The 19,733-nt window shown below is 50.7% G+C and overlaps 1 long non-coding RNA gene across 1 annotated transcript; it reads left to right on the top strand.

Moving 5' to 3' along the window:
- The first annotated feature begins 384 nt into the window (after positions 1–384).
- LOC136018461 (uncharacterized) lies at positions 385–17,833 on the top strand. The gene is made up of 7 exons (XR_010614424.1): positions 385–604; positions 5,171–5,313; positions 9,830–9,880; positions 13,629–13,727; positions 15,041–15,137; positions 15,835–15,913; positions 16,668–17,833. It is a non-coding gene; the product is annotated as an uncharacterized LOC136018461 (long non-coding RNA).
- Positions 17,834–19,733: the final 1,900 nt, after the last annotated feature.

Raw genomic sequence — 19,733 nt, 5'->3', positions numbered from 1 at the left:
ACAGCCAGTTGTAAGATGGGTTTAAACTGCTTTTTCTCACTTTTTTTTTTTTTTTCCCCTTTTTTCTTTTAGGTTTGTGGGTTCCTAAAGCAAGTCTGCATGGAAATGTGTCACCCATCATCAGATGTTTCCAGACAGCTCAGGTAGGGGAGGATGAAGATGTCGCAGGATGATGAGTAATTGGGTGAAGGCATTCGTGGTGCCATTTCTCCCCAATTAGTTTCATTTTCTTTCTTATAACAAGCCAACCGGCAGCATGGGCTGGTCAAAATGTTATGTCAGGACTTCTTTGCCCTGAGTCTTCTCCTGAATTCAGCACTTGCCCCCCCGCAAGGGGTGTCTGAAATCTAAACCCCGGTTACTTCTTTCAAATGGCTCCTCTGTTTCGGCAGCAAGCAGCAGGCTGACCGGCATCTCTGGTTTTAAATAGAGCTGGTGAAAGTATTTATCACGCTTTACTCGTTGCACCTGGGTTTCTGGGTATTTGTGCCGGCTGCAGGCAGAGGGACTGGTCCTGGAAGGAAGCTCAGTGTCAAGTCCTCATCCCGTTTATAGATCCAAGTGCTGTATGTACCAGTCCTGGATGAGATTTCAGCTTCTCCAGGTGGGTGAAGGTGATCTCATCTATGAAGGCAGGGGAACAGAGGTCCTAATGAGGGAAGCTCTGTCACTGGGTCAGGGGAAAGTTGCTTTTCCTTTGGCTTTGATGGCTGGGTAGCAGGAGGAATGGATGGTTTCATGCACAAGGGTTGTGAATCTCAGTAGAGTATGACTGATTCAGAGAATCCCAGGCTGGGTAGGGTTGAAAGGACCTTAAAGCTCATTCAGCATCACATTGAGACCCCTCAGCAGCAATAACCAGAGCTCCACACAGCCTGAGGGGGACAGTAGAACTTGTCCCCTTGCTGCTGCCCAAGGGCTGGAGCTTGCATAAGGCCACACAAATTGCCTTGGGCTGGGTCGCAGCAGGGCTCACAGGAGGTGCACTGGTGACTGTGGGCACACCGAGCACCTTCCCAAGCATGGATGGAGCAGAAAGGATGAATTACCCACTGTGAAAACCAGACAGAGCCCCAACTCTGAAGTTTATCCCCCATTTGGGCCCTAAACCATATCCCAACTGAGCCCCAGACGCTTATTCTGTGCAGGAATCTGACCAATTGCTTCCCTTCTCTCTTGTCCTTATACCTTAAATCATTTTGACCTTTAATTGGCCCTAATTTGCCCCCAGCCGGCCCTGGGACCCTTCCACACATTTGCTTGTAATTGGGTCCCTTTGTTATTTCTGCAGAGAGCCACCGCTGGTTGTTTCTGTTTGAAAACCTTGTGGGTGTCATTGAGAGCGGAGCCGCTTTTGAATGAGCCCTGCTGGGGGGCCAGGAGAGGCCTGCGAGGAGCCAGCAGAGAGACAGCGCTATCTAAATGCAATTATCACATCCCTGTGAAAACCAGAAACCAGCCCCGGCTTAAGCAAACACCGCCCGCCCCTGGCTGCGGGGTGGTGGATGCTCTGCTGGGCTTGAACGCCATGGAAGAGGTTTCCCTGGCATCCCACGCTTCACCCAGCAAAGCAGTGAATGTCTCTCTGCCCCCTGCTCACCACAGCTGGGGATGGAGCTCGATGATGGGTTTTCCTTAGTGGTTTTATTGAAGTTCACCCTATTTCAGCGTGGTGGTTTGGAAGAGATGGCTCTGGTACAGCCACAGGGCACTGCAGGACTAGGGAAGTCCTGATGAGGAGCAGCAGCAGCAGCAGCGAGCTGTGTTAGCAGGCAGTGCCCAAGCGAATCCCTGCGTGCACTGTTAATCTGGCCGTGGCCACAGTTTGCCCCCAGCCCCACTCATAATGTCATCAAGATGTTAACTGCCCAAAGTGAAGCTAGACCAGCGAGGGGATAATGCCAGAGCCAGATAGCATCTGCGCTGCCTCCTGCGCTAATGGACACTTGTTCTGTAACCGAGTCCCAGCTCAGCCCTGCAGCAGGAGACCTCGCTTGAATGCTCCCTCCGTGCAGACCTTAAAATCGAGTTAAATTACAGTGCTGTCAAGCCTCTGACCACGGATTGTTGTGTCCATGGTCCCCTTGTCACCAGCTGAGATTGAAGCTGGTGCCCAAGCAGCTGGGAGCTGCAGTGTTCCATGAAGTCATTTTAGTACCAGATCCCAAAAAAACTGACTTTCCATGGCTTAAAGCATTCGTGCAGCAGCACCCACAGGCTCCAGCCGCCTTGGCTTACATTAGCAAACTGCATCTTATATGGAAAACCAAGGGAGTTGTGGCTGGCAAAAGCTGAGGCTGGATTTCTGCCCTGCAGAGGCGAGTTTTGTATCAGGCCACTCTTTCCACATGTGGCTTCCATAAGGAAAGGTGCTGTTTTAGCCAGGCTGATGCTAGCAGAGGATGAAGGAGGACTTGGTGCTCTGCAGAGGTACCAGGTATGATGATGCCTCCTCTCCCTTGAGATCGTGTGCTGGGACAGGCACGGCAAGATGGTGATTGCAGTGTGGAAGGCACATGTTTGGAAGGAAGGCAGAGTCCTGCCCAGCCAGCATGGCTGTTAAATCATAGCCACAGCCGGCAGAGATGGGCCTTCAGAAACAGGCACTGCTCACAAGTCCTCCTCTGCCCACTTGGATGTTCAGAATTGGCACTTCACTTCTTGATCTGCGGGGCTGGAAGCTGTGGTTTGTAGTGGTCAAGGCATGTAGAGTTGAAGGTGGATGGAATTAGCTCAGTAAAGTGAGCCTTAATAGCAAGACTCCTACTTGGGTAAAGCTCTTTTCTAAAGACAACAGGCCTGGGGGTGAGGTTTGGGGTCCCCATGATGCACCCATCCGCAGCTGTGTCCTCCTTTGAAGGTACCCACCAAATCAGGGCTGCACAGCTGGAGGTGGGAAGCACTTTCACAGTCATCTTCAGAGTCTGCACCTCCCTTCTGACTTCACTGAACGTTTTCCCCTGGTTTTCCTGATGCTTCAGTCCAGCTTGCTCAGGGTGCAAGCACCTTGTTTCTGCTGGTGAGGTTCTGGACAGCTGTGGGCTGTTCCTGGGGTCAGTGGTGGGTTCCTGCTGTACAGCTCTGACCGGGACAGTGCCTGAAGCACTTAGGGTCAGGGCCAGCCCTGGCAGGCTCCGGTCCCCATACGTCTGTTTAGACACTTGATCCTTCCCCTGCCGCTCAGAGTGCCCAGGATTCTTGCATATGTAACTGTTTGCAAAGTCAGGCTCTGTTTGTATTTCCTGCTCACTAATTTAGGTTTAAATTTAAGCTTCTGAAGCCCAGTTCTGTTTTGTTATTTTAATCCATCCATAAGTTTAAGGAAATGTTTTTGTTCGGGTATTTTGCTTTTTAAGCAGAGATGTCTGGGAAGACCCTTGTGAACTCACCACGTTGCTGCAGTAGGTACAAAGTCTGGGTGCAGTGGTTTGAGTTGGGGTCTCTGGGTTTAAGCAGTGATGAAGGCTCGTGAGAAATGTACTGTACGAAGCCTCATCAACCCATTGCCATTCCTGATGCTCTTTTGTGCCAGTTGTTGCTTTCTCGTGTCTCTTAATGCTCAGAAAGCTGGTCATCTGTCCTGCTTTAGAGCAAGACCTGGAGCACCTCCTGTATGAAGATAGGCTGAGAAAGTTGGGGCTGTTCAGCCTGGAGAAGAGAAGGCTGCGTGGAGACCTCATAGCAGCCTTCCAGTGTCTGAAGGGGGCCTATAGGGATGCTGGGGAGGGACTCTTCGTCAGGGACTGCAGTGACAGGACAAGGGGTAATGGGTTAAAACTGAAACAGGGGAAGTTTAGATTGGATATAAGGAGGAAATTCTTTCCTGTTAGGGTGGTGAGGCACTGGAATGGGTTGCCCAGGGAGGTTGTGAGTGCTCCATCCCTGGCAGTGTTCAAGGCCAGGTTGGATGAAGCCTTGGGTGGGATGGTTTAGTGTGAGGTGTCCCTGCCCATGGCAGGGGGGTTGGAACTGGATGGTCCTTTTCAACCCGAACTATCCTATGATTCTCTGATTCTAAGACAAGCACAACAGGGCATGGCTGCATGCAGCAGCTCCTCTTACAAGCTCAATGCCTTTCTGGGGGCTTGGACAAAGCCAAAGCATCACCCTGGCAGAGATGCCCTGGAAGGCCTTTGACAGCACCACCTTGGTCAGAGCAGGAGGTGCACGGAGCAGCTGTAGGAGGTCTCCAGGGCTGTCAGTTCAGCCCTAGAAAATTCCACTTCCAACAATTCTCACACTTCATGAAACCAAAAAAAAACCCCAAATGCTCCGCAAGGAAAGAGCCGGTTTTCCATGATACTCTGGGGCGAATCTGGGGAAACAGGAGGAGCTCCAGCAGGGAGTGAAAGGCGGGCGGCTGCTCTGCGAGCGACCAGGGAGGCTTCTGAAGCCACCACCCCCTTCCCCACCACTGCTGCTGCAGGGAGAGCCTCGCCACCGCTGCTCCTCCTGCTCCTGCTGCCACATAAAGAGGACAGGCTCTCCTTTCTCAGCCCATTCTGCTCGCACAATGGGAGAGGGGGATCAGCGCCAACATTACAAGTGTGAGCCCTTAATGCATCAGGTTGAACAATGGGCCTCAGAGGCGTCTGCCTTGTCGAGGAGCGGTACAGCTAGTTCTGACTACCCAGTGCCATGGAAAAAAACCTCATTGTCCTGGCAAACTGCTCCCCAGAATGAAAACACCCTCCTCCTCCTTTCTTCAGCTTCCTAATGGGAAGCAAAATAACAAACCAGGCCCACAATTAAACAAACATGCCACTAACCCAGCAGAGCTCAAGTGTAACAGATGTTGTTGCAGTTGGACCAGGCTGGAGGCCGGGAGCGAGCCGTGCCGGCTGGCTGCAGCTCCTGGGATGCTGGTGCTGCTGCAAGGGTTCCTTTGCCACACCACAGCCTTCTCCGTCCACCAGCCTTTACCCCCTTGTTCTTCAGTGTGCCTTTTCCTTGCTCTCCTTCTCTCAGTGCATCCCTTCTGCTCGTCCCGACCAGTCACCCCACTTCATCCAATGTCTCCATCATTTTCACTTTTTAACACTCAAAACCACAGGTTTTATTTCCGAAAAGCTCAAGAGAAGGGGCAGAGCCACTTCAATTCACTTTTTAGACCATTTTAGTACAGGAGAATCTAACAATTCTTTTCCTCTATTTCTTTTTTCTTGCTGAGATGTGGAAGAAGCAGGAAGACTCCTGAAATCTCTGCTCAGCTATCTCAGAACAAGAACTGAACCTGCCCAAAAGCCTCAGAACCACAGCTCCCCAGCACAGCTTGGGACTGGAGCATCCGCCAGCCCCAGTGGGATGGAGCAGGTAAGCAGCTCAGAGTGAAGCCTCTCTTGATTTACCTGTTTGTTAGGTGAGATGGGCTGGATACCCCAGGGCACTGGCAGTGTTAAGGCAACACCACCTCCCAGTGCTCTGTTTTGGTGAGGGGCCGGTATGGACCAGGTCTGCCAGTTCACCACTGCAGTGGTCAGAGCAAGAGCCATAGACAGCTCCAGCCAGAACTCGCTAGTGCAGCGCTGAGTGACATTTCCACTCATGTGACACAGTTGCGAGCAAACACCAGGTTGCTCTTAGCTAAAAGCACCCCTGGTGTCAAACTCCCATCAAGTTCCAAATGAAAACCCAGTCCAGGTGGGTATCCAGGTATTCTGGACCAGGGGGGTGCCGAAGGTCAATCACAGCAAGCCAGCCAACCAATCACACAGTGTTTCACTCAGCAGCTAAGATTTGGGGGGTTTTGAGCTACTTACACTGAGGTGAAGCACCTCAGATGGAAAATGTGATTGGGGTGTTGGGTTTTACTTCCTCTTTCACAGCTGACACACACAATGTGTGCACATACATGACTGCACGTTTGATAAATGCAGCAGCAGCTTTACAAGGTTGGCCCCATTAGAAGAGCCGATGATTAGAAAAGCTCTAATGACTGGGAATTACCATCCAGAAGTGGATGTGAAATTACCAGACTTCAAGAAACTCGGGAGAAATCCCGTCCTATGAAACACTGGTGCTTTTGTTCAAAACATGCACCTCTTTTCTCACAGCCCTTCATTCTTCACCCCTCCTCCTTCTTCCTCTCCTTTGAAACTCGGATTTACTCTGTTCCATCCACGGCATCTTTTATTTTCACAGCTTGACAATGCAGATTTTAAGTCTAAGGCCTAGGGAGACCCTTCTTGTTGCAGTAACATACCTGTGCTGTGGCTGCCCAGCAGCCTGCACCCTCCCGCTGGCTCTGGGGCTCGCTGGATCCTGCTCGGGATGCTGAGCAGCAGGAAGAAAGTCGGTTTTGGTTGGGTTAGTTTTGTGTCAGCTCAACGTGTTGAGGCAGCTCTGTTACAGGGTCAAGTGAGAAAGGGAGTGGAAAAGAGGGAGACCATGTAGGACAGGAGAGCTGGAATGCTGCAGAGCCACTGCCTCCAGCCCATTTTTTCTGATGCTGGTACATTATATCCCTTGTATGGATGTTTGTCCTGGTTCTTGCTCAAGGCATTGACCTGAACATGCTGGTTAACAGCAGTTCTCCACTTAGTCCCATCCCAGTGCAGACCTATGTGGCTTCTCTGTTTTAAAGCCCATTCAATGCTGGTATTTTGATGGAGCTGGCACAAATAGTTGACACCACAAATAGTTCCACTGGCAGATCAGAGGAGGTGGCAGCCTCAGGGTGGGAGCCATGGAAAGCAGCTGTGAACAGAGGCAGACACCTCTGCATGGAGCTCAGCCGCAGCTCAAACAGGATGCACAGCCCAGGATTACCCTTGCAGCAGGGCAGGGTGAATCAGAGCAGAGCAATTGAAATCTATTCCAATGCCTGCTCATAAACCCAAAGGGAACGTTCTTGCTGAGATCTGGAAAGATCTGGCTAATCCTCCACCATTCTGTTATTTCTGTTGTCAATCTAGTGCCTGGTTTAATCCCCATCCCAGACAAAAGCAGAAACGCTGGGATACCACAAGTAGTTGGTGGTGTCTGTAGCTCTTCAGGCCAGGTAGAAAAAGAAGTGGGGACCCATGAATTATCCACCTGGTTTCTCAAAGTGTGTCTGTACAGTCTGAGTGCCTCAGCCTCTCTTAGAGCAGGTACTGTGAGGCACCAGCAACAGCAGCGTTTCTGACTGTGATCTGCTATGATTTGGCTGCAACATCTCAGATCCTTTGAGCTCTTGAGACGTGAAACCTCTGTGGTCTCCAGGTCCAACGGAGCATTTGTCAGAAAGAGAAGGTAAAGGGAAGGGGAAATGCCCTGTGTGACACAGAGGGAGGAATGAAGGCAGGACTGAGCAAGACTCAAAGATGTGACAGCAACTCCCAACCATTGTAACAGCCCTGGAGAGAGCTGCTGCAAACTGGAATAGTCTGTAACAGCCCTGAGGGACCAGGGCTAGAGCAAGGGAGGTATCAGCCAGCTTTGTCCCCCTCACAGGGCTGAAGCTCAGCATGACTTGGAAAGCCAAGGATCTGGGTTTTTCGCTTTGGGAAAGGGGGATCTGTGGATGCCAGCTGCTTAGGGCTCTTCTGACAGTAAGTGCAAAGTAGGAGCATCGCATAGCCCTGTGATCTGCTCCCCCTTAATCCAGTGATCACTTTCTCTTAGGCCAAGGGGAATGGCTTGAGCCTGCCAGGGGGGAGACTGAGATGAGCTCTTAGGCAGAAGCTCTTCCCTGTGAGAGTGCTGAGGCGCTGGCACAGGGTGCCCAGAGAAGCTGTGGCTGCCCCATCCCTGGCAGTGCTCAAGGCCAGGTTGGACACAGGGGCTTGGAGCAAGCTGCTCCAGTGGAAGGGGTCCGTGCCCGAGGCAGGGGTTGGGGCTGGATGAGCTTTAAGGTCCCTTCAGCACAAACCGTTCCATGATTCTATGATTCTACGATCCCTCTTCTGTCCCTCACAGGAGGATGGAGCCCTCACCTTTGCAGAGCACTGGTGATGTGACACCATGCTCATGTAGGACTGGAGGAGCTTTACTCATTCCAGTGCCACCGGAGGAATACCTGCCCTTTGCTGCAGCCAGAGCAACCCTGGAGCAGCCCTTAGCCCTCAGGCCACCGACGACAGGGTGCCTGACATCCCTGTATGCCTGCAAGCACGCAGCCAGATCTCTCTGATGCAAAGCCCCTTTGGCCATGTGCTGCTATGTGAGGCTGCCTCCATGCTCTTTGCATTTCAATCGCATGCATCTACATCCAATCATCCGGGAATCTTATCACACCTCATATAAGTCCCCTTTGCTCCATAATTACAGGGGCCAAACTAAGAGGGTCCTTAAGGTGTTTGTGTGTCAGGTGATCAGGATGTGGCCTAAGGTATCAAAACTTCCAGCAATAAAGGGGACACCACCATCCATCGCTAACCCCTTCAGGGGCCGGTACGTGGCAAGCTCTGGAATGCACCACTTCTCTTCTCTTGCTTGATATAATTACTTTCAGTGTTATTTAAAGCTCTGCCTAATCACATGGCAGTGGCCAGGTTTATAATGCAACAGTGTGCAGCCTGGAGCAAATGCTGGCATAATTACGCTGTATAAATTCCCCCATTAGGAATGACACTGCGTTGGCATTGTGTACAAAGCAGCCATGGTCCAGTCAACCGCCTCTGTGAAAATCTGTCTGACAATTGTTTACCCTGTTGGTATCTTATTGACACTTCCTACAATGATGACACTGTTACATGGCAGCGCATGGGAGCCAAAGGCACAACGAGTTTCCTCTCCCTTGCTTCAAGTGTGGTCATTCCCTCCCTGGTTTCCTCCGGTTGAGGGCTTGTTTCGTTCCGATGGCTCTGAAACAGAAAGAGAAGTGTATGGTTATGGGACAGATCACAAAAGCCCATCGAAATCATGGTCAGGGTTGCATCATTTGCCACAAGGAGGAATTACTCCCCATGGCCCTGTCCCTTCACTGCAGTGTGATTATGGGCTGGTTTAGGATTCATTCTGAGCTGGCATTGCCTTGCACCATGGCACGGCAGCGGGAGCCAAGCTGCTCTCCTGCTGCTTTTGACACGTGTGGCAGGGCACCGCGATGGGCTAATGTGTCCGAGCCTGGCTGCTTGTGCTGCAGGATGACTGTGACATACCTGTGCTGCAGCACCAGGCTGCCCTCCTGGCTGGGAGCAGGATGACGCTTTCAGGGCTGTGGCCAGCACTATTTGGGCAAAGGAAACCAAACTCATTTCCACTTTCAGAGCACTGATTCAGCGCAGGACAAGGAAGGATTTTGTCCTTTTTGGTCCTTATCTTGTTTAATGAAATAGCAAGCTGGAGAAATTCAGTGAATGCAATGAATATCGGTTATGAAAGCAAAAACTTGTACAGTGCTCCAAAGGCAGTTTTATCACCTCCCTGAGGAAGGCTCAGGAGGAACCCACTGAAAATATATCTGAAACAACAGGCTTGCTAGCAACAGAATAGCAGCAGTGATGTGGTTCAGAGGACGGGATAGGGGAGTACGATTCCAGTCCCCCTCTAGCCTGGGAGACCTGAGATCATTTGAAGTCTGGGGAATGGGATCTGAAGCCTTCCCAAATCTTCCATTTCAAGCTGGCTCAGGAGACCAGGAGGTCTCCAATGCAGGTAAACGTGAGAAAAATAGGGGCAGAATCCCAAAAGACTGAGTTTCTTCATTTCCCCATGGAATAGACTATTCTTTAAAGGAGGTATTGTCACATCCATTTGGGCATCTTTGGGGCTTTGTGCAATAGAAATGCTATTGGTAGCAATACCATTGGTAGCATTTGTCCGTTTTCACCATGTAAGAGCTGCGCTCATTGACCCCCCCTAAACCTACAGCTATAACCTATGTCTTCTGCTTGTTTGCTTTCAGTGTCAGCAGGGGAGCTGGGACCTGGCTGCACCACAGTCTCCTTCCTAAGCAGTAAGTAATGCCCCTAAGATAGAGGCTTTCCTGGTGGTATTCAGAGGCTGAGATGCTGTTGCATGTATGGGAATAGTGGTGCGGTCCCCTGCTTCTGTTCCCAAACCCCAGTGTCCCCGTACTGAGCTGTGTCCCTGTGGGAATACAGTGCCTTCCCCAGAGCCACCAGCGGTACTGTAGGATGTGAGCTCTGCTAACACTGCTGTTCCCTATGGCAAACCAAACTGTGGCTAAAGGAGTATTTAGATACCCAGGGCTGCCAATTGAGAACTTTCCTAAAACCAGCAGTAAAATTTGCCTCTAATTCCTTTTTAGGGAAAGCAGGCTGTAGCATTAAGTCCCATTTTCTAGGCATTAAAAATTTACAACCCACACCATTAAAAGCAGCATTCTATGTCCGACTTGATGCTTGGTCTTCAGGACCAGCTAGGAAGAAAAGAGAAGGTTCCCTGTTTGTTCTACAAAACAGGAAAGTGGCTGCTTTCTATATTGTAAATATGCATTAGAAAGCTCTTATAGGCTCGTGCTGGGGATTTGATGTTTTTAACTGACTACATTCCTTACATTTTTGTCTAACTGCCAAGAAAGCGAAATAAAATGGCTTTTTTAGTGTTTCCTCTAAGAATAGCCCTGCTTCTTTGTAAATATAGCAAAGGAATTGTTGATAATAATTCTTTGGGAGAATAACTGGTGTTATTGATGTTGAAAGTAGAAAGATTGCTGTTTCTGTGGCAGAAATAGAGCTAACCAAGTGAGCCTGAGCATTCCTCAGCCAGCTCCTGAGATGGGGCTGGGTTTGTTCCTGTGCCAGGAGGTGTCGAACCCGAGAAGCCTGGCACCGGAGCCCAAGACTAGGAAAAATAAATAAGGTTTGCGTTCTCTTCCAGAGCACAACCCTCAACTTTTCCCCTCCTTGTTCCCATTTCCCACTTTGCAGATGGTTCTGCCCTCTGCCAGCTTACCCTGGGACGCTGGGGTTCATCTACCCAGGCTGCACAACCAAACGTGCACAATTAACACTTGGTGAATCAAATACACACAGTTAGCTGGGTGAAGTCCCGTCCTCCTGCAGCACCAGAGGCAAAGGCTGTCCTTCTCCTCTACAAGTTGATGAGTTGAGCTGAATTTTAGACTACAGGCCCCTGGATGCTGCTGGTTTGGCACCCATCATAAGCCAAGCCCTCAGTTAGACGTGTTCTGTTAATGCCATACGATAAAACAGCGGTCAAACCAGGACTGCGGCATGAGAATTGGAAGCCCGCTGTGCCATGCTCCGGCTGATGAACATCGCAAGGCCTCTCACAAAGGTTCCCTGTCATTAACCAGACCTTCAGCTGAGCATGCAGAGATTTGGTGCTAGCTCCAGGGAGCCTCTCCAGGGCTGGTAGCCCTCCTTAGTGCTAGTTCAAAGCAGAGCCTCAGTGGGGTCAGGCTGCAGGTTTGCTGCCCGGGTGCTGTTTGTGCTGATTCTGCCTCCTCCTGGCTTCCCCAATGGCTGGGAAAGGTGGTCAAGGGCTGTTCCCAACTCACCTTTGCCAGCACCACACAGCAGTTTAGAGACCTCTGTTACAGTCTCTCGCTTTACTTCCTAGACTGAAAAGCCCCAGTCTCTTTAGTTACTCCCCATAGAGATATAGCAGGTAAAAATGGGATCATTTGGGGTAAAAAGGTATCCAGTCGTTCCTGCCATCACTCTTTTTCTATTGTCAGTTTGGTTACATGGTCTCCTTAGCAAGATTTACACCATCCCAGGTGGCATTTGAGGCCAAATGCCAAACAGCTTGGCATCTTTTGAGCCAAAGGGATTGTTCTGTGTTTCACCCTCAAGCCTGTGCTTTTGCCACAGCTTTGATGATATTCTCTACCCAAAGCTATGATGTTTAGAATGACACCAGAACTCATAGAGCCTGTAAGGGAGAGGCACCTCATCATCTCTAGAGTGACTTGTGAATGAGAGGTGGAGGGCAGAGATTTAAGAGGCAGAGAATCTTCAAGGTTTAAGAAATGAAAACAGCCCCCAGCAGCCCCTATATCTATCGATTTAAAATGAAACAAAAACCCCAACAGCACCCCAAACCAGTTTGGTTTTATCAAGATGAAGAGATGCCACATAGTCTGACTACCGCAGTAATGAGCTTGTTTGTGGTTTAGGAAATTCAGATCCTTCAGCTCTCATTTCCAGCATGCACCTGGGCTGGTGGCTGCTCTGCTTGTGTTCCTACACCTCATGTTGTGAGTGTCAGTTCCAAATCTGGGCTGAATCACAAGGAGGTAGGACCTTGTTCGGGCCCAAATAGCAGCCAACTTACCAGGCTCACAGCACTTCAGTCCTGAATGAGGGCAAAAGTATGACCATTGCCTGTCCTGTGAGATCGCTCTCATTCAAAGCCAAATCCACATGCTAAACCTGATTTGCCTGCTCTTTGGGGAAGTCTGAGCACTGCGATAAAAGGATCCTGTGGAGTACAATGAGACAAGAATATGTTAAATGTTGCAGATGTGCTCAAACTGGGGATAAGGATATAACCCAATGGGAAAAGTAGTCTGGGATCCAAACTGCTGTGATTTCTAGTAACTGGAGAACTGAGCTGTAACGGGCTGCAGACCGTCTGTGTTGGTCTGCCCATGAGAGACACAGCTTCCTTTAAGCTGCCCGGACCCCAGGCTCCAAAAGGTCCTGTACTAACCTTAGGATAACTGTTGCCTCCCTGAGACCCTCCGTGTGCCTGAGCAAGGGGGATGTGCGTGAGGGCTGAGTTCCCAGAGTGGGTGCTGGGAGCGCAGTGTGAGAGCGTGCGATGCTGTGCAGAAACGCGGCTTAAGGTCAGACTCGGCTCTAAAGCTTCCTCAGAATCCCAAATCCTCTTTTTATAAGAGTTTCACTCAAACACAAACAATTAAAGAATTTCATCTCCTCCTCCTGTGGTGGGAAAGCCTGGATGCTCCTCTGGTCTCCAAACTTTATTAAATAGCTCAGAGCCTTCCCTCGATGAGGGTCCTGCTTGGCTTCAGACAACCCGGATCTTTGTGTTCGATGCAAATAAATTGGTCACTGCTGCCAGTTGGCAGCAGGGAAGAGAAATCACGCAGCCTGTTGCAAAGAAGGGAGCTGCGAGCCTCATGTGAGTCGTTTGCCAAGGACCCCCATCAATGGCAGCAGCTTTTCAGAGACCTCAGTGTGTGCTATTGCACATCTCCACTATCCACCTCTCTTTATGCTTCCCCTCCTATGCCAGCCTCTGAGCTCAAGCACTGGATGTTCTGATGCCTGCCTGGAGCACAGGGAGATGGTTTTTGTCGTTTTAATGTTGGAATTTGCCCCATTAATCGCAATGGTCTGATGGAATGGGCAGAACCTCTCCCCCCGGACTGGTTGCTCTGGAGGCCAGCGGCTCTCTCATCACCAGTGCTTTGTCAGAGCGTGCGGTATGCTAACATCCTGCCAGCTCACCTTTTGCTAAGCGTTAGTCCCACCAGTGCAAATAAGGTGTCTGCCACATGTCTGCTGGTTTCTCCCTGGTGCACTGAGGTGAAGCAGCCCTTCCTTGTCAGTCAGTGACCAAAACTGTTGATTCTGGAACAACTGACTGTGCTGGCTGTAAAGGATGCCAAAACCTCTTGAAAGCTGGGAGGCAAAGGTGTTTTCTTTTTAAATGAATTTAGCTGTAGAAGGAATTTCCCTGAGAGCTTGTTTGATATCTGGAATAGAAATGGCTTTCCTTCTCCCTCTCCACTACTCAACCCTCAGAGCCACATCCAGGGAGCCTTTGGACACAGTTCTCCTCTCGACATTCCCTGCTTTGGAGTTCCTCTGTGCTTGTTTCTAGACAGCTGATGGATGTTCCAGGTGAGTCCAACTGGGATGTGCTTGCTGGGTTGGTGTCGTGGACTTAGTGCAGCCTAGGGTGGGTTTCTCAGTTGCAGAGCACATTTTCTGTTGGATCAGACATTTGTGGCAGGGCTGAGCTGGAGGAAGTTTGTTCCAGTATGGCTAAACTGCCTGTTCAGATCACAGCCAGCTCCTGAGCTGCCTATTAAAGCCCAGGTCTGGTACATTATAGAATCATAGAATAGTTAGGGTTGGAAAGGACCTCAAGATCATCCAGTTCCAACCCCCCTGCCATGGGCAGGGACACCTCACACTAAACCATCCCACCCAAGGCTTCATCCAACCTGGCCTTGAACTCTGCCAGGGATGGAGCACTCACAGCTTCCCTGGGCAACCCATTCCAGTGCCTCACCACCCTCACAGGAAAGAACTTCCTCCTTAGATCCAATCTAAACTTCCCCTGTTTCAGTTTGAACCCGTTACCCCTTGTCCTGTCACTGCAGTCCCTGATGAAGAGTCCCTCCCCAGCATCCCTATAGGCCCCCTTCAGATCCTAGAAGGCTGCTCCGAGGGCATCCCACTCGATGTAAGTGCTCTCTGGTTCCCTGGAAGCCCCCGCTGCCCAGTTTAGCAGCTTCCCCCTTTCCCTCCCCATCATCCGGCCAAGGGGGATTTCTGGCCAGCTCCAGGCCCCAGGGTCACCCAGATACCTCCTGCCTCCCTTGCCGAACACAGCTGTGCAAAAGGAAGGCACATCCCAAGCACTGTGCATGCCCAAAGCAGCACGGACCTGTCATGTTACTAAATGCTGCCATGTGCGATCGAGGCAGGACCTTGCTAGGCAAAAGGCATTTTGCAGACGCATAGGAGAGCAACCCCATGGTAAGAGTGGCTTTTAAGAACCAAGTCTGAAGGACAGGAGTGGTAAACCCAGCTCTACCTGTACCCAAAGATGCAGGTAACACCTGGTGGCACTGATAAAGCTGGAGCTGAGAGCCTTATGCCCCTTGGCTCCCATAGGAAACAGGACCTCTACCAGCATCCGTAAATAAATATCCCCTTGTGTCTTTCCACACTTAAATACCTTTGCAAACCTGGCTCCTTGCCTGTTTCCCACACTGGGCTGCTGCTGCTTTACTTGTGCAGAGCAGCAGGAGCAAGGAGCTCGGCTGTAATTTGGGGTTGTGTTGTGCTAAGCGATGTACAGGCACAGAACAAAAGACCTCTGACTGCTTCCCAGCATCCAGCTCTTGTTGTTTTAAAACAACCCTCCCCGTTTCTCTGGTTTTTTACTTTTATTCATTGTTTTCTTGCTTCCTTTATATTCCTAGTGCCTCCAAGCTAGAATACCTTTGCTGGGCTCCTGAGGGAGCCAGGCCAAGCTGCATGGAAAGGGCTTTTTACCTGTGTCCTGCTTATCTACAAGAGGTAAGAGGGGTCAGAGTGAAGCTGCAAGGGTGGAAGCGAAGGGTGTTGGATGCAATGCTGCACCACAAACTTAGTGCTCCACGGTTCCCGCTGGGATTAGGGAACATAAGCACTGCTGGGGGAAGAATGCGCGAGTTTGGACCAAGGAGAAGTGAGCAGATGCAAACATGTGACATGGAGCTGAAAAGCTGAGCTCCAAGAGAGGCAAATGTACTCCAGCTGCGGCTGGAGCGGGTGGGTTCTGCTCCTCCTCTGCCCAGCCTCTTCATTTGACAGCAATGACCAACATGGGATTTCCTCCAGGGTTGCGTCAAGGAGCTTCATTGCTTCAGCGCTGACCCTTAACTAGGTAAAAGCCACTGTATTACACCCACCCACCCTTGGGTTCCAGCTCTGAGCGACGCTCTGCATCCATCCACGACTCGCACAAATCCCAGCCACCATGTTTTAAAGGGAAAGTTCTTGAGCTGGTGTTTCTGGTGAAATCCCAATGGGAGAAGTGTGATTTCTGGGTGCTTTGATGCATTCCAGGTTCATTTTGGGGCTCTACAATTCATGGCAGCTGGTTCTTTGATTATTTTACATTAAGGACCAACTTCTAGTAACATCAGTGGGAGCAGGATTTTAGCTCTAAAGCTATTATTAACTAATGCAGCACAACAATGCCTGGCTTTGGTTCTGTTTTGTTTTCTCCCAGGGTCGGAACGTGTGTGTATCCCATTAACTCTGTCCTCGCTGCTCTCAAGATGTTCCGCACAAATGATTTTATTTTTTTGGTAAGAAAATCCCTTTTACAAGGCAGTTTTATGGGAGCTGACAAAATGCCTCGTAAATAACCCAGCAGGAAATATGGGGTAAATAAAATTTTTACAGCTTTATCATAAACCTGAGAAGTCTTTGGTTCCTTTTCGAATGGAATGAGCAAGGTATTTCATTAAAGGAAAAGACAGGCTCTCTAAAGCCCAACAATTACAGGCACAATGCCTTTTTAACCTGCAATTCAGTCAAACAGGTTTGGTGGCAGTGCACAATGTTAAAGGCCCTGTTTTGACACTTTGGGTCATGCTCCCCACAGATCAATTGGTGCTGTAGGTTCCCTGCACAGCAGAGCTGGAGAACCGGTGTGTGCTTGACCTGCCCCCAGAGCACCCAGGACCTCTAAGGGAACACGTATCTGGGGAACATGCTTAGGGCAGGCTGAGGCTTTCAGCTGCCTTTGTGCATCTCGTACGGGGGAGCTGTGGCTGGGCCCCTGAGGGCAAAGGGAGTACAAACAAATATGGTCCTCAGGTCTTCAGCACAAGCCTGAAATGCGATGATTTGGTCAAAGACCAAGAGTCTGAAATAGAAACGCTTGGAACCAGCCTCAGCCCTTGAACTTTGCGTGGAGGGGGAATTCAGCTCTCAGCAGGAGGGTCTTTGACGTGTGATATTTTGGTGCTGTGGGAAGGAGGGAGGGGGGTGTCACTTCTAAGTCCTTTGCACTTGTAAAAATCCATATTGACATCCATGACTATTTTCTGCTCACAGTGAAACAGAAATTTGGCAAAACACAACCTGTTCCTGGGCGCCTAAGAGCTACAGCAACCACCTCCCAAAGGAAGCGATAAAGTGCCTACCGGGTCTGATGAAACACCAGAGGAAACGATCCCAAGTGACGGTCTTTGCCACTTCTCACACCTCTGGTTCTCTGATCCACCCTCTTTGTGTCTCTGGGTCGGTCACAAACGGGGAGAGAACAGTCCTGGAAAGGCTGTGCTTCACAGAACAACTGGAGATGTTCAGATATGAACCTTATCTTCCCGGCATTGAGTGCATCATCAGAGCAAGACCAGAGTGGACTCCACCACCCAGCCTCACCTTGCTGGCACTACAGGTTGTACTGTGCAGCCTTGCCCCCACCCCTCCTCCAGGGCCTTGTTGCATAAAGCCCACCACCCAGGGTGGTGTGGGCCCCACCTTGCCTCAGGGCACTGCTGCATTCCCTGCCTTCCCACCCAGCCCTTCCCCACCCACCCAACATCACCTGGGTCCTCGGGACATCTACAGCAGCTTCCTACAGGAATGTCATGTCGGGAAGGCATTTAAAGCCTTTGTAGCTCTAATGCCATGTAAACAAGGAGGCAAGCCCACCCCACCCCACCACTCCAAAGCCCTTTTGATGTTGATTTCTTTTATGGTCACCAGCCACACTTTGGGAATGGGGCTCCTACGGGAGAGCTGGTCCCTGCCCCAACCAGGCTGCAGTCCTGCTGCCTGCTCCTGCGTAACACCCAGCTCTTGGAGCCCTCGCTGGCTCCTGAGCCAAGTCAGGGTGTCCCTGGGAGCTTTGCCTGTATAAGGGCTGCGGCGTCTGGCACGTTGTCTGGAAAGCGCTGTGTAAATAGGAGGGACAATTATCACAGCCCTTTCCCGAAAGGAAATTCCATATTGGCACCGAGCAGCAGGATAGGATGGCAGAGCAGGCTGGGCTGTGCGCAGGGCTCTGCCCTCCTCCGGCAGCCTCTGACAGCACGGGGAGGGAAACTGGCTCTTTGGTGGGACGCGCTGCTCTACTGGGAGCCCATATGGTACTGAGCGATCTGCGCTGAATGCCCCTGTTATCCACAGGCCCCTGTCACCGCCCCCCTGCCTCTACCATCCCCTCGGGCCCCCTCCCTGATGCCGAGGTTAAATAAAATATCATTTCCTTCTGATTTAGCCTTTGTCTTTGGCAATCAAAATGCCCTTCAGGCCCCTGTGGATTCAACCTTCCAGGTCAGGGTAGGACATGGGAAACCCCTTCCCAGGCGTTTCACTGTAGATAATGTCACGGCTGATTCATGAGATCATTCAAAGCGCTGCCTGCCACTGAGGCTGCTGCTTTCCGTGCTGATGCTGCCTGGTTTGGGCTCTACCTCCTTTTCCCTCTAATAACACCCAACAGGGATCATGCTGTAAAAGAATGGATGGTGTAAGAGCAAGATCTCTAAAGGACAGTGCATTACCTGGCTTTTATTGTGGAGTGCTGGTTTTCAACCTCTCTTTCCTTGTGCAGTTTTGCATATTTGGGTTGAAAGTGCAAAGAGGCAGCAGGGAGACAGAGAGCACCGACTTCACCCCGTAATGTGCAACAGAGGTAAAAAGGGAGGAAGGCTGACTGGTTTTTGGCACTTCTGTGTTCTCTGAGGCAAGCTGGATGAGTATAGAAGGGAAGTCTCCAGTGCTGGTGTCCCATGCGTTTTGTTGTTTGTCTGTTTCTGATGCGGTTCATTGTGCAAACGTGTGGCTGCGGATGCATGGTGCAGTCCTGGATGTGCAGCAGGTACACGTTATACTCTCTAGGTGAAGGCCTCTGTGAGTGCAGGGCTTTCATCCGCCTTCCTGCCTGATCCAAACTCTTCTGGCTCAGCCCCATGCAGGGATACGCACTGGTAGAAAATCATGCAAGTGAAAACTGGCCGTGAGCAGGCAGCTCCCATCCCCAAACCAGTGTCTATGGGCACAGCTGCTACCAGTATAACCATTGGGCTCCCAGCATCACCTCGCTGCTCTCTGTAAGTGACCAGGTAGGGATGCAGGAAAAGGCAAGCACTGAGCAAAGGACAAGGTGTGGGTTGTCTGTGTGCATCCACCTTACCATGGGGTTATTCATGGGTCAAAGCACCCTGTATCTTTAGTGGATGGAGCTGTAGGGAATTAGCTCACAGGAGTTTGGGCTGTGCGGCTGTTCCCTGGTTTTCCTTGCAGAAATAGAGCCTATTTGTCTATTTCTTTCTTTCTTTTCAAGCAGCAGGCTCCTAAATAACTATTTAAAGCATTTCAAAAAGCCGAACTGGCAAGACATGGAAATCAGAGGGAGACGGCAGGGAGGGGAAAGCGCCTGAAAGCCGGGAATAGAGGACAAATGGCCCCCGCCCCAGCGATGGTCCCAGCCCCCCATTCTCACCCTGCTAACATCCCTCCCTTTGGTAAACAGAGACAGGCAGGTTGGCACCTTGTCTCCCCAGACAAAGGAGCTGGCCCTTTGTCTCCCTGCGTGACTCCCTGGCAGATGGGGCTGGAGGGTGCCTGAGGGGTCTTGTTCAAGGAAAGCCTCCCGTATGCAAAACGCGCCCAGAGGCAGGCAGGAGAGCGATGGGCTTCCTCCTGTGAAAGGGCTGGGCAAAGAGTTTCTATCTCCCGACAATTCCTTTTGGACTCTGAGAAAACACAAATAGTCTGTAGTTTTCCTAAGTGAGCCTCTTGTTTTTATAGGACCTGAGAGGGAAACCTGGGATTTGGAGCCAAGCTCTATTTCTGGGGAGGGAGAAAGCCGGAATCCCGGCAGCAGGAATGTGTGCGCGTCTGAAATGTTTCAAATTCTTTCCCAAAAAGTCCTAGGAGGTGAGAATCAGGCCCGCAGGATCAGCAAGGTGCAAGCGTTGCAAAGTCCTGATGCTTGCCAATCCCTGCTTCCAGCCATGGGGATTTACTGCAGGTTATTCTTGTTGCTTTCAAGGCGGTGAGTGAGGCAGAGGGGAAATAACCAAGCACAAGAGCTGATGAGAAGCCCATAGGTGGTCAGTCAGTTCATCACCCACTGGTGTGTTTTAACCGGGTCTCCTTCCGAGGCCA

This window comes from Lathamus discolor, chromosome 7 (genome assembly GCF_037157495.1).
Source record: "Lathamus discolor isolate bLatDis1 chromosome 7, bLatDis1.hap1, whole genome shotgun sequence".
NCBI classification, from domain to species: Eukaryota; Metazoa; Chordata; class Aves; order Psittaciformes; family Psittacidae; genus Lathamus; species Lathamus discolor.
Note: the sequence above shows the minus strand (reverse complement) of the source record. Positions and strands in the feature narration are given on the sequence as shown.